The following is a 13,649-nucleotide window of genomic DNA, read 5'->3' as shown; positions in this document are numbered from 1 at the left end:
CGTACTACATTTTATAACCATACTCACATATAGAATCAATGCATAGGCGTCGGAACTGGGAGGAGGGGGAGGGCCTCCCCCTCCCCCCCCCCCCCCCCCCCCACTTTTTTTGGTAAAGTTAGACATAGCCGTACTCAACATTTTTTTTTTGCTTGTCAAGATTTCTGATAAGGTCTACCCCCCCCCCCCCCCCCCCTCAATGAGCCTCAGACTGCAATGTATTGACAGGCATATCGCTCTATTTTACCAAGGCCCACCTTTTATTCAAAATCAATGTTAACGAATGGCTACAAATCAAGATGATTTTCCGCTGTAATATTCCCTGAGAATAGCGATAATACATTTATTCCTGTAACAGTAATGTTTTTAACTGTTTTAAAGAGGTCGTATTTTTAAATTATCTAATGAATGGCTATAAGAGAGACATTCAAAGTGAATTTTAACTGTGAATCACTGATTGTGGTGACAAAAACATACACAGATTGACTATGCAATGCCCCAATACACGTTTTCATTCCAAAAAATGAAAGTTTTGACGTAATCACACAAATTTTATACATAAAAGGTATCTAATTTTCATTCATAAGGGAGATAATTTGAAGACATGCATATGAATGAGAACAGTGTCACGTGGCATTTAGCTCATGAATAAAGTGTACGTGATTTCTCTATATGTTACTGCATAAATAATCATCCTTTAATTTTTCTGTACAAGTATTTAACGTTTAGTGAAACATTTCTAGTGATAAGTCAAAATTTCAGGGTCAATCGTAGAATTATACGCAAGATACAGAACTCACAATTCTGTTTGGTTTGAGTCAATTTCTTCTTCACAAGAGTTAATTACATTCAACTTAAGATTTTTAAACAAAAGTATGGTTTCAGTTCTGTGAGCAAAGCTCTGTATCTTGCTTATAATTCACAACTTTGAATCCCCTTAGGCTAAGGATGCTTTGTGCCAAGTTTAGTTGAAATTGGCCCAGTGGTTCTTGAGAAGATGTTGAAAATGTGATCAGAATAGCTCACTTGAGCTTTCAGCTCAGGTGAGCTAAAAATGGACCGGCACTGCAGGTACCCTTTAAGCATAATCACTGTCACAATTTACGTCCATGCTTACTTTCCATACATTTTGTGCTATGTTTATAATGTTACTAATTTATTGTCAGAGTTGCTTTCCATAGTTTAAAGCTCACTCAACTGGTTTTACTAGGCGGGTTCTAATCCCGTGCATTTAAGAATTCAGTCTGGGCGTAGCAATTGGAGAGAGCGGACGTTTTCAACCAGCTCCCTCATTTCATTCTTCATGTAACATATAAGTATTACTGACCAGAGTCCAATTATTCTGGGTAAGTTTGTTTTTATTTTAATGAAACAGATTAAATGCCGTATTTATTCCTAAAATGACAAGATAACCTTGTTTTATATTTTCCTTGAGTAATTTAGAAGTAATTTGAGTAATGTGTGATAATGAGTATTTGCTCATATAAAAACTATTAAGTATAAAGTAAAAGTATGTGTATTGTTGTGATGTAAACATATGTTGTATGTATTTCAGAGTAAGGTGCGTTGTAGTTGCCGTAAAATAAATAAATGTATTTATGTAGTACACAAGTATATGAAAGTGAAGAACGTGTACGAGTCTAGTGACTGTGTAAAATAAAGTAAAGTAAAGTATATGTAGTGAAGAAGTAAAGATATGTAACAGCAAAATGTGCAAATGAAAGTGTAAATAAAGGAGAATGTATTGAGTAAAGTAATGTGCAGTAAAATGCAAGTATGGGTAAAATAATGTTATCTGTGTATCTATTATTTCATTTAGATTTCAGATCCCTTTTTGTACCTTTAATTGAAGTATATGGAACATTTGGAAATTTATTTGTAAATTACAACCTGAATAAAAGCTATGTAAACATACTAAAAGTTTTTATTTTGGAGCCGCAAAGCCACCCGGCGACAATACCCCCATAATAGTCACAAAATTATTTACATTTCATGAACATGAAAATTTGATATCATGAACTTTGACCTTTTGTAGTTTTAAACGGGTCCGGCAAAATCATTTCAATCACATGAAAAAAAAAGCATTCTGAGAGTATTGCATAAGCAATACACGTCCCCTACCAGTTTGTAGAAATTTTTGAAAACAATGCACTGTTATGGAGAATATCATTTCTTACTGTCTCAACAGACCAACCCGATAACGAACCCGATTGTAATAATACAAAAAACCCTGTCGATTCAATTTACAACACAATGCTTGATACTATTTTACAGAACTTATTTGTTTGTTAGAAACAATAAAAGGAATGGTCCAAGTAATGCACGATATTATTACTGACAACATACTTTCCTCGTATATTTGATACACACCGAGCCCGATAACGAACCCGAACATTAAAAAATTGGAATATAAAAAATTAATTTTCTTGAAAATATGTCAACCAGCACTACAAAAGTGTAAACTTGATCTGTAGTTTGATATTTTGAAGCTGCTCAGCAAGTTTCATATCATTCGTCCAACGCATAAAGAAAAAAACAGTGGAAAACTGAAGTGGGACAGACAGACGGACGGACGGACTGAGAGGAAAGCTATAGTCCCCTCCGGTGAAACCGGTAGGGGACTTAAAAGACTTGAGTATAGTAAACAAAATGGTATTTAAATGTAATTTTGGAACAATTGCTAAAAAATGAAAGCTGCAAACCTTACCTTAATCTGATTATTTTTTTCAGACAATTTGACCATCAGATTAAGCGGAACCCTGGCTTTGTATTTTCGTAAATAGCTCATATTGGAATATAACTGGCCTTTCATTTTGGCAATTAATATTTTTCCTTTCCATAAGGATGATTTATCGGCAATTACGTTTTAATTTTGGCAATTAATATTTTTCCTTCTCATAAGGATGATTTGTGCTAAATTACGTTAAGATCAATTCAGTAATTCTTGAGAAGATTCTTTAAAATACACCCCACTTTTTTACCATTTCGAGGTTTTCTCCACTTTGAATACAATCTGGCCTTTTATTTTTGCAATTCATATTCACCTTCTTATAAGGATTGCAATTCATATTCACCTTCTTATAAGGATGCTTTGTGCCAAATTTGGCTGAATTTGGCCAAGTGGTTTTATAGAAGAAGTTCAAAATGTAAAACGTTTACAGACGGACTGACAGACAGATAGACGACAGGTGATCAGAAAAGCTCACTTGATCTTTCGATCAGCTCACCTGAGCTAAAAAGGAATAAAATGAACAAGATATCTGTAAGCCAATGCTCACTAGTGATACCCCCGCTCTGATGTGAATATGCAAAATAAGCAAAGTCGACATTTAACAGAAAGCTGGCATCCGATTGGTACAGAAATATATCCCACAATATGGCATGCCTAAACAAATAGTGTGTAAAAAGTTCAAGCATCTGCGATAAATAACTGCTGAGATATCTTTGATGAAAATTTGTTTGAAAATTTTGGCTAAAAACAAACAAAGTCATTATTTAACAGGAAGTTGACGTTTGATTGATACAAAAATATATCCCACAATATGGCATGCCAAAACAAATAGTGTGTTAAAATTTCAAGCATCTGCGATAAATAGCTGCTGAGAAAACTTTGACTGAAATTTGTTTGAAAATTTTGGCTAAAAATAAACAAAGTACTCATTAAACAGGAAGTTGACGTTTGATTGATACAAAAATATATCCCACAATATGGCATGCCAAAACAAATAGTGTGTTAAAATTTCAAGCATCTGCGATAAATAGCTGCTGAGAAAACTTTGACTGAAATTTGTTTGAAAATTTTGGCTAAAAATAAACAAAGTACTCATTAAACAGGAAGTTGACGTCCGATTGGTACAAAAATAAATCCCACGATATAGCATGCCTATACAAATACTGTGAAAAAATTTCAAGCATCTGCGATACATAGTTGCTGAGAATTCTTTGACAAAAATTTGTTTGAAAACTTTTGCTAAAAATAAACAAAGTCGTCATTTAACAGGAAGTTGACGTCTGGTTGGTACAAAAATATATCCCACGATATGGCATGCCTATACAAATATTGTGTAAAAATTTCAAGCATCTGCGATAAATAGTTGCTGAGAAATCTTTGACGAAAATTTGTTATATATTTGAGATAAATACGACAGAAATTTTTGTTACCAGACAGATACACAAGGGTAAAACAGTATACCCCCTCTCCTTCCAAAACATTATTTTGTTAATACTTACGTAAATATGCAGGAAATACCAATGCTATAATCTGCCAGATCATTGAAGTTTGCATTTTCAGGAGACATGTACCTGAACAGAAATAACACAATTTAATAAAACTGTATATCACTAAAGCAAAACTTCTCCAACTTTAAATGATTTCTTTTATAAAACAAGTCTAGAGGCCCATGAGCTATATTCTAGCCCTTCATGGACAATTTCACTTCAGAAGGTCACTTCATTAAAGAGAGCAATTACAGCTGAACTCTCTATTATATAGGTAATCATTACTAATCAAAGATTAAAAGCTCACCAAGACGAGGCATCATTTTCATGAAACCATCTTTATCATATTATATGAAAATCATATATAGTTAACTAGAGCAGAGCTCGTGGCAAAGCCACGAGTAGGTCTTTCGTTGTTGTTGCTAGTTGAAAATATATGTGATACAGTGTCAAATGATTATAATGACTAAACTTTCAGTTCTGCTTTTTTTATAAAAACGTGTTGTGATTGAAAGCCTGCATGTAAAACGTGTTCTGAAAAAGAAAGGAAGAAAATGTTTCAGGAAAATTATTTGTCAAACACAATTTGTGTAATCGTTTGAAAAATTCTTTAAAAAATGAGATGTTTAATGGCGAGTTAAGTCTTAAAAGGGTAGCAAGCATTGTTATAAACAGTATATATGTACCCATGATACATGTCAGGAATTGTATTTTTTTTAAATTGGGGGCACATCGCTCACCTGAGCGACAATGACTTTATATGGGCGTTCAAAGGATATTGTACCATGTGGCCCCTCGGTAGAATAACAAAATATAAATATTGTAAAGTATTCAAATTTTACACTAATTTTTGCATACACTTAATCTTTGACATTTACCATAAAAAGAAAATCATATCCAAGATATAAAACTAAACTTTTGGTAGGGGTACACTGTTAACTTCCAATTCCCTATATTTTCGTTCTGCTCCATACTCCACCCCCCCCCCCCCCCCCCCCCCCCACTATATAAAACGATCAATATATTTGAGAGCATATAGGTACATTTTCTTTCTTAATACTTACCAGTTATTTTATTTTAAAAAAAATATTATAAGACTTAATTTTCGATATCACACCAGTTGTTGGAATGAAATATATGGGAAGAAGATTTTATTTGAAAAATTCCTATAGATGTGAAAAATATAACTGTGGCTCAATGTCCTCAATTCTGTAAACAGATAGCCATGCTATGACCTTAAATTGCTAGTATTAAATAATGGTCACTATGATATTTGAGTGTACCTAGGTGCTGCGCACTGACTGGTGCTAGGGATAATTGATAGAATGAACTCTGTGAATCTTGTAGCACTGCGTAGTATTCCTAAATGATGTTATAAAACCAGGCGAATAATATGGGCATAATAATATCCAAATTGAGAGTTTAAAAACAAGTGTCATATTTGGCGATTCTGTGTCTGCAACGATAGCTCTGGTACTCTATATTGAGTCATGTAATTGTATTGTGTATTCTATATATTAACCTTTGTAACCTTTTATGCCATGTATGAATGGACGTATTATGAGTAAGTGATGCCTCATACTAGGTGGGGGACTCTGAGACCCAGGACTCGGAGACTCAAATCCTGCATCCAGACTCTTTGATTGGCAGTTTTGACGGTTTTGTTACTTTATTTAGAAATAAAATATCAATCTTAATTTTGAATACTAAATGTTCACTCATGATCGGCGTAAATGGGCCGAACTAGTCAGAACTGTCCATCATATGTAAAATGTTATATATATATACCCATGTAAAATGATGTTGAGCAGATAGATTTAGAGATAGATTCAGCTTATAGAGATTATGAGACTCTGATTTGGGCTGCTTTTAATTGTTGTAACTATACGATCACGCTAAATAAAACCACTTGAGAAAGAAATACTGGACTTGTCATCACTAAGTTTGAACTGACCCTCAATTGGATCCGTAAGACAGAAGGATTACATGAACTTTCTTGGTGCCGTGACCAGGATTAAGCGAAGTCAAAACAGAATAAGGTAAGAACCATTTCTATATGTCTCTTATAGCTATCTCGAAGTAAACAACTTTGTCTAAGCAACCAATATGGCGACAGGTGATGGGTTTTATAAAAAAGAATTAAAAAATCAATTGGAGCAATTAGAAAAGCAATTCGCGGGGTTGGGTCAGAACGAGGAAAGTGAAGGGCAAGAAACAGGTCAAAAGTCCCCAGAAAAAGAGCAGATTAAACAAAACACTTTTGAAACATATCATGATGCTAGGCCGTATGAAACTCGTGAACCTCGACACCGAGTCTCAGATCAGGATGATGATAAAGATTTTTTCATTGGTCAAGTTAAAGCTATAACAGCCGCACTCTCAGTGCCCCTGTCATCTGTGATAACTCCTTCTGAGGGAGATGCTCAAAAATTTAAACAGTGGATAAAAGAAGTTGAAAAATACAGTGTTATGTCTGGGAAACAAGGTCATGAGATCCCCATGCTTGCATACATAACGAGTAAGGGTTCAGTGGGGGATTATATTAAAAGGTATTTAGATGAAACGGATGCGTCTGAAGAAATCCCATCTTGGAACGATCTTAAGGAATCCCTTAAAATTAGATTTGCAGAAATAACAGATCCCCAACACGCGTTAGCAGTAATGCGTAAGACTCGACAAAATTCAAATGAAAGTGTTCAGTTGTTCGCCGAGAGACTATTGCAAATCGCGGAAGACGCCTACAGTAATGACAGACTAAAAGATCCTTTGATACAACAACAGTTAGTAGATATCTTTTGTGACGGGCTGACATTCGACTACCTCAGAATGAAAATTTTGCGAGAAAACCCTAAAGATTTAGAATCTGCAATTCAAATAGCAATGCGAGAACAAAATCTGAGACAGAGGCTAGCGATAAGAGGGTCAAATATGACAGAAATTGTACAAAGTAATGACAACAGACGAACTCTTTCAAATGTTGATACTACTCTTCCCTTATTAAAGGATAGAGCAGATAATCTTACCTCAGTAGAAACAAGGCATGTATAGAACCAATGGAAATTGACCATGCGCGTAATAGTAGGTGTTTTAAATGCAAACAGACGGGTCATAGGGCTCGATTTTGTACTCTAAACAAACCCCAAGTCAGGTCTCAGCCTCAAATGAATAAACGACTCAGTCAAAACAAACCCGTCCATAATATAGAGCAGAAACCCCGTTCACCTGTGGAATGTTGGAATTGTGGTAAAGTAGGTCATGTGCGTGCAGATTGTTGGGGCTCGCATATGTATCAAAGAGCGCAGCAAAATCGGGGCAGACCATCAAATCGTCAAGGCCACACATATCTATTTAGCGACCAAGTAAATAGGGGATCATCTCAAAATTTCAAACCTCGCTCTTATTTTGACAAACAAGAACAGGAAAACTAAAACGTTCTTCCTTCGTTGAAGCCCGAAGAAAGAACTTTAAACAAAGACCTACATATGAAATTAATTTTACTAACAACCCCAGTAGCTGTTCATTTAAAGTAGGAAAAAAACAAATTTAGAGCTTTGGTAGATACAGGTGCAGCCGTATCTCTAATTAGTAAGAAAATGTATGATAATCTATTTCCCCGCCCCAAGTTGTTTAATAATGACATCCCCTCTTTACAAGCAGCAAATGGCAATTCTTTAATTGCGATAGGTAATGTAAATATTTCCTTTAAGATTTCAGGGTTAACTTTAGACCACAAACTTTATGTGACAAAGGGACTCAACCGAAACATGATTCTCGGTCATGATTGGCTCAAGAAAAACAATGTTCGTTTATACTTTGATCTTGGACTCATGCGTATTGATGGCAAAGTATACGTGGAACTTAAAGAAGATTTACACATCTCGACTATTGTAAGAACACCTAAGAAACTTATTATGAGACCAAACACGGTGACTGTATGTTATAGAAAAATAAATAACAATTTTCCTCTGGAAAAAAATGACTTGGTTGAAGTGAACAGCATAGACAATAACTGCATTATGGAAGACCCAGGACTATATTTAAAAGACGCCGTTTGTATAGTTCGAAAAGACAAAAAAAGTTCCAATGATCTTCGTGAACCAAACTAACAAAAATTTAAAATTCCAAGAGGCTACATAGTAGGACGAATTACCGCATTAAAACAGAAGGAAATCTCAGAAATACAGACTACTCAAGACACAAAAGAAGAAATTGATGTACCTAAAAGATTTGAACACTCAATCAAAAGACTTGTGAGCAAAAACAATGATTTATTTGCAAAGAAAGACGGTGATCTTGGAGTGACTGATACTGTTAAAATGAAGATAGAAACTGGAAATCACCACCCAATAAAGAACAGACCCTACCGTGTACCCTTAAATAAAAGACAGATACTTGACAAGGCCATACTGGAAATGATGGACGCAAAGATTATTGAGAGATCACAATCGCCTTGGTCATATCCCTTAGTAGTGGTGAAGAAAAAGGACGGATCAGACCGGATGTGCGTTGACTTTAGAAGCTTGAATAAGATAGTGAAACCCGTATCATTCCCGCTACCGTTGATTGATGACATCCTATGTTTACTAGGTAAGGCAAAATATTTCACTGCACTAGACTTAAAGAGTGGATATTGGCAAGTGAAATTAGAAGATTCAAGTAAAGAAAAAACGACCTTTGCATGTCACAAAGGACTATTCCAATTCAACCGGATGCCATTTGGGTTGAGTAATGCACCGGCAGTCTTTCAGGAGCTGATGAACATAGTTCTTCAAGGACAAGAAGAGTTTGCTATCGCATACCTTGATGACATTCTTATATTCTCAGAGACACCGGAAGATCATCTTCGTCATATTCAAGACGTTTTCAACCGCCTAAGAAAGCATGGACTTAAAATGAAGCTAAAGAAATGTAGTTTCTTCAAGGAACAGACAGAATATCTTGGTTTCATTATTGATGAACATGGCGTTACACCTGACCCAAAGAAAGTCGAAGCTATAAGAAAGTTACCAGCACCCACTACAGTCAGAGAAGTTCGTGGCTTTATAGGTATGTGTAGTTATTACAGGAGATTTATACCGAACTTCTCTAAGATTGCAGAACCATTGATTGACTTAACCAGAAAATATGCAAGGTTTAAATGGACACCATGTTGCCAAAAAGCGTTTGACTTTATCAAAGAAAGTTTAATGGTAGTGCCTTTACTAGCATATCCATATACATCCTGTACACCGATGCCATTGTATTGGAGCGTGCCTTACTCAAAAGACAGATGAGGGAGAAGATAAGCCAATATATTACTTATCCCACAAGCTGAGTAAAACTCAAGAAAAGTGGTCAACCATAGAAAAGGAGGCATTTGCAATCCATTACGCCCTTCAGAAGTTAGACCATTATTTACACGGTGCTCAGTTTACTATAAGAACAGACCATAAGCCGCTCAAGTATATCTTAGAATCTCCAATGCAAAATAAGAAAATTCAACTATGGGCATTAAGTATTGCAGGATATAACTGTAAGGTAGAGTACATAGAAGGAAGATTTAACTGCTGTGCAGATCTCTTATCCAGATTACCAACAGTCAACCTGGAGTGTGAAGAGGAAGAACAATCAGAGCATGATGAACCAGATGTTAAGGACAATTTCTTTGAAGTGAACGTACTTAACTCCAATGCCTTTTCGCCTAAGAGATTGGCCAGATGTGAAGTTAATCAACACGACGAATTGATCAAACCCTTTTTTGATCTACCAGAGGATATCAACATCAAAGAAAGTCAACAACACAACGAGCAGATCAAGAAACTGAAGAATCGGTTAAGTAAAGGAACAGCAACAGCAACCGAAGAAAAAAAGTATTTGGAAATTGATGGTTTAATGTACTATCTTTCAGATGGAGACTCAGAAGGCCCAAAACTTCGCCTGTATGTACCACGTGAGTTAGAACTTTTAGTAGTGCAGCAGTATCATGACGGACTTGGACATATGGGAGTGGACAAAACATATGACGTAATCAGACAAAAGTACTACATACCAAATTTGTACAAAAGGTTATACTCTTATATAGAAGGATGTGTAGTATGCCAAACGAGGAGCAATAAGAAAAATCAACCTCCACTTCAAGAGACAGATATACCACCTTTTCCAATGGCTAAAGTAGGACTTGATCTATCAGGACCATATCCAACATCCTTGTCGGGAAACAAGTACATTGTTTCTTTTATTGACATTTACTCTGGTTGGCCAGAAGCTTTTCCCGTTCCTGATAAGTCAGCTGACAACATAGTACATCTTATCTTAGAAGAAATATATCCAAGATATGGCTGTCCTCTTCAAATCCTCACAGACAATGGAACAGAAAATGTGAATAAGAAAGTGGAAGAAACTTTAAAAGAATTGAATATCAACCATATCAAAACATCTTATTACAGCCCTCAAGGTAATGGTAAAGTAGAAAGATTTCATAGAACTCTACATGACGTGATGGCTAAGAAAACAACAGACAACGCTCAAACATGGGATATTCATCTTAATCAGACGTTGGCAGCCATTCGTTTCCATCCTAACGATTCGTCAAAGTTTTCCCCATATTACCTTATGTACAACAGAGATGTCGTATTACCTCTTGATACGTTAATGAAACCTCGAAGGAGATATGCGGGAGAAGAACAACACAAGATCGCCCTACAAGAACAACATAAAGCTTTCCTGCTAGTACATCGTAATATGAAGGAAGCCAAGAAGAAACAGAAAGCTCAGGCCAATAAGAAAAGCAAAGACGAAAATTTTCAGGTAGGTGACCCTGTCTACCTTAAGAACAACAGGAGACAAAATAAGTTAGATAAAAAGTGGCTACTATATTATCGTATCATTGAGCAGAAAGGACCAGTTAGTTTCGTGGTGAGAGACCAATTGACTGGATTAACCACCAAATGCCATGCACGACAATTAAGACTGGCAGATATTTCGCACTGGCCCCTTTCACAAACTACTGAAGATGGTGGAAGAACTCTAAGAAAAACTAACTATGTGGTGCCACCAGAAGATGAATCGTCGTCAGAAAATGAAGACATGCAACCAGAACCATTGGAAAGAGCTATACAGTCCAAACAATGGGAAAGAGAAGGATCTTCAGACGAAGAGGATATACCCCTCGCAGAACTTCAGAGGCTTATAAGAGCTAAGAAGATCATGGATGATCAGCAGTATAAACACGAGAATGCGCAGACCGTAGATTCAGAATCGGATGAGACCCATGAGTCAGAACAATGTGATGAAAATAGTGGTCAAGACTATGAAATACCCTTTGATAACCCAAATGTACCCTTAGATGAAAATATGGAAATAGATGAAATAGTCCCTAAAGTAGGTCTAGGCTCAAACCAATCCCTAAACCCCGTAAGAAAAATAGCAAACAAAGGCATTCTGAGGATTGTTTGGCTATTATGAAGCAATTACTCAATTTAGTAGGATAAATAAGTTAAATTTATCGTATATTGTAGATGTAAATAATCTTGAATAAGCTTAGCTTTGTATATATTGCACGCTTTTAAAAAGGTATGACAGGATGACCCCCTGTGACATAAAACATGTATTGAGATTCGCCGACTAGCAAACGCAGAATCAGCACCTTGGTTATATGTATGTATATGCGGAGTTAAAAAGATTTAACACATACTCGATATACATGAAACAGCCATTAAGGAAGAAATTATTTTTTTAAAGTGTGATTTTTGTATGTGATTTAAAATCATTGGTAAAAACAATCAAATTTTGCGATCGACATCTTGAGTATGGGACAAGGTTGCTCAGGTTTTCATGGTTCAATCATAAGACCAAAGATATTTAAGTTTTCCCTATGAATTCAATTATGGCGGAATTGCCATAAACTAATTTGCATCACATGAAATTCTTGTCTTTATTGGGAAGCCCCTGGTTTTATGTGTGTTTAACTTTGGCAGTAACAATAACGATAGGACTTTGTATTAAGAAACGTAAAACTATAAAAAAGTGGGATGGTATATGCTGTAGTGGTTGCTGGACAGGTTGTCGAAAAAGGGGTAGTGACGGAGATAAGAAAGGTTCTTCCAAAGACACTGTATTTTGTTGTGAGAATCCAGAGAAAAGGACCTCTAGCGACATTATTGAACTTGAACCAATCCCGAAAGTCACTAGAATCCAAGAGAAACCCCGACGAAGCGGAAGAATCGCAACTTGCAAATTGACCAGTAACACGGGGATAATTTCGACTAAACTAGCACAACAATATCTTGGAGAGGAGAAAAATGAAGAATATCCATGGGCCAAATACTATCGACCGGACCCAGAGTTGGCACGTAAATACCTGGAAGAGAAGGCCGCGTTGTCTACGCAACAGAGGAACGCAGGAGACGCTCCGCGAGAAGTCGCCTCGCCATCCGCGCCGACCCTCTATCCACGGGTGCCGATGATGGATGAATAATTAAGCTACAGCCGCGAAGAAATTGTGTATTCCTTATAAAAGCATTGTGAAGTTTAGTGAAAATTAAAAATGTGAATTGTGTAAAAGTAGAAATGTGCGTTATCTTGTGCTAATATAAATCTCGCATTTGGTGATTCACTCTGGAGAACTTCAGGAAGAAACCGATGGACTCCGAACCTATGACGCTAGCCTCGCCCCTAAGAAGGAAGAGATATTTTGTGAACTTACAAGTATGCATTGACTTTGTATATATATGTGACATTAAGCTTAACCATACTTAGTACTACTTCGATGATGAATTACGATTATATTCAACTATGGTTATTTCATTTTGGTCATTATTATCATACTTTATTCATTATTGTTTTCATGATTGTAATGCGATATAATCAAGCCATATGATTTTATGTACGTGTATACATCCTGGTTATAGATTTGTTTTTGGAGATGTATGATGTTCCAAGCCAGAGGTGGAAACATGTCACTTGATACTATCTCTTAAAATCAGTGGTTGCTGGACAGGTTGTCGAAAAAGGGGTAGTGACGGAGATAAGAAAGGTTCTTCCAAAGACACTGTATTTTGTTGTGAGAATCCAGAGAAAAGGACCTCTAGCGACATTATTGAACTTGAACCAATCCCGAAAGTCACTAGAATCCAAGAGAAACCCCGACGAAGCGGAAGAATCGCAACTTGCAAATTGACCAGTAACACGGGGATAATTTCGACTAAACTAGCACAACAATATCTTGGAGAGGAGAAAAATGAAGAATATCCATGGGCCAAATACTATCGACCGGACCCAGAGCTGGCACGTAAATACCTGGAAGAGAAGGCCGCGTTGTCTACGCAACAGAGGAACGCAGGAGACGCTCCGCGAGAAGTCGCCTCGCCATCCGCGCCGACCCTCTATCCACGGGTGCCGATGATGGATGAATAATTAAGCTACAGCCGCGAAGAAATTGTGTATTCCTTATA

General features: G+C 36.4%; 1 long non-coding RNA gene across 1 annotated transcript in view; it reads right to left on the bottom strand.

The window, feature by feature from the left end:
- The window catches only part of LOC136273101 (uncharacterized), a 73,993-nt gene that overhangs the window by 47,135 nt on the left and 13,209 nt on the right, over positions 1-13,649 (bottom strand). The window contains exon 2 of the long non-coding RNA XR_010711277.1: positions 4,231-4,302. This is a non-coding gene — a long non-coding RNA (uncharacterized lncRNA). The remainder of the gene's footprint in view (positions 1-4,230; positions 4,303-13,649) is intronic.

The sequence above is a fragment of the Magallana gigas genome, chromosome 2, assembly GCF_963853765.1.
Source record: "Magallana gigas chromosome 2, xbMagGiga1.1, whole genome shotgun sequence".
NCBI classification, from domain to species: domain Eukaryota; kingdom Metazoa; phylum Mollusca; class Bivalvia; order Ostreida; family Ostreidae; genus Magallana; species Magallana gigas.
The sequence above is the reverse complement of the archived record's forward strand: the minus strand, read 5'-3'. Positions and strand labels throughout refer to the sequence as shown.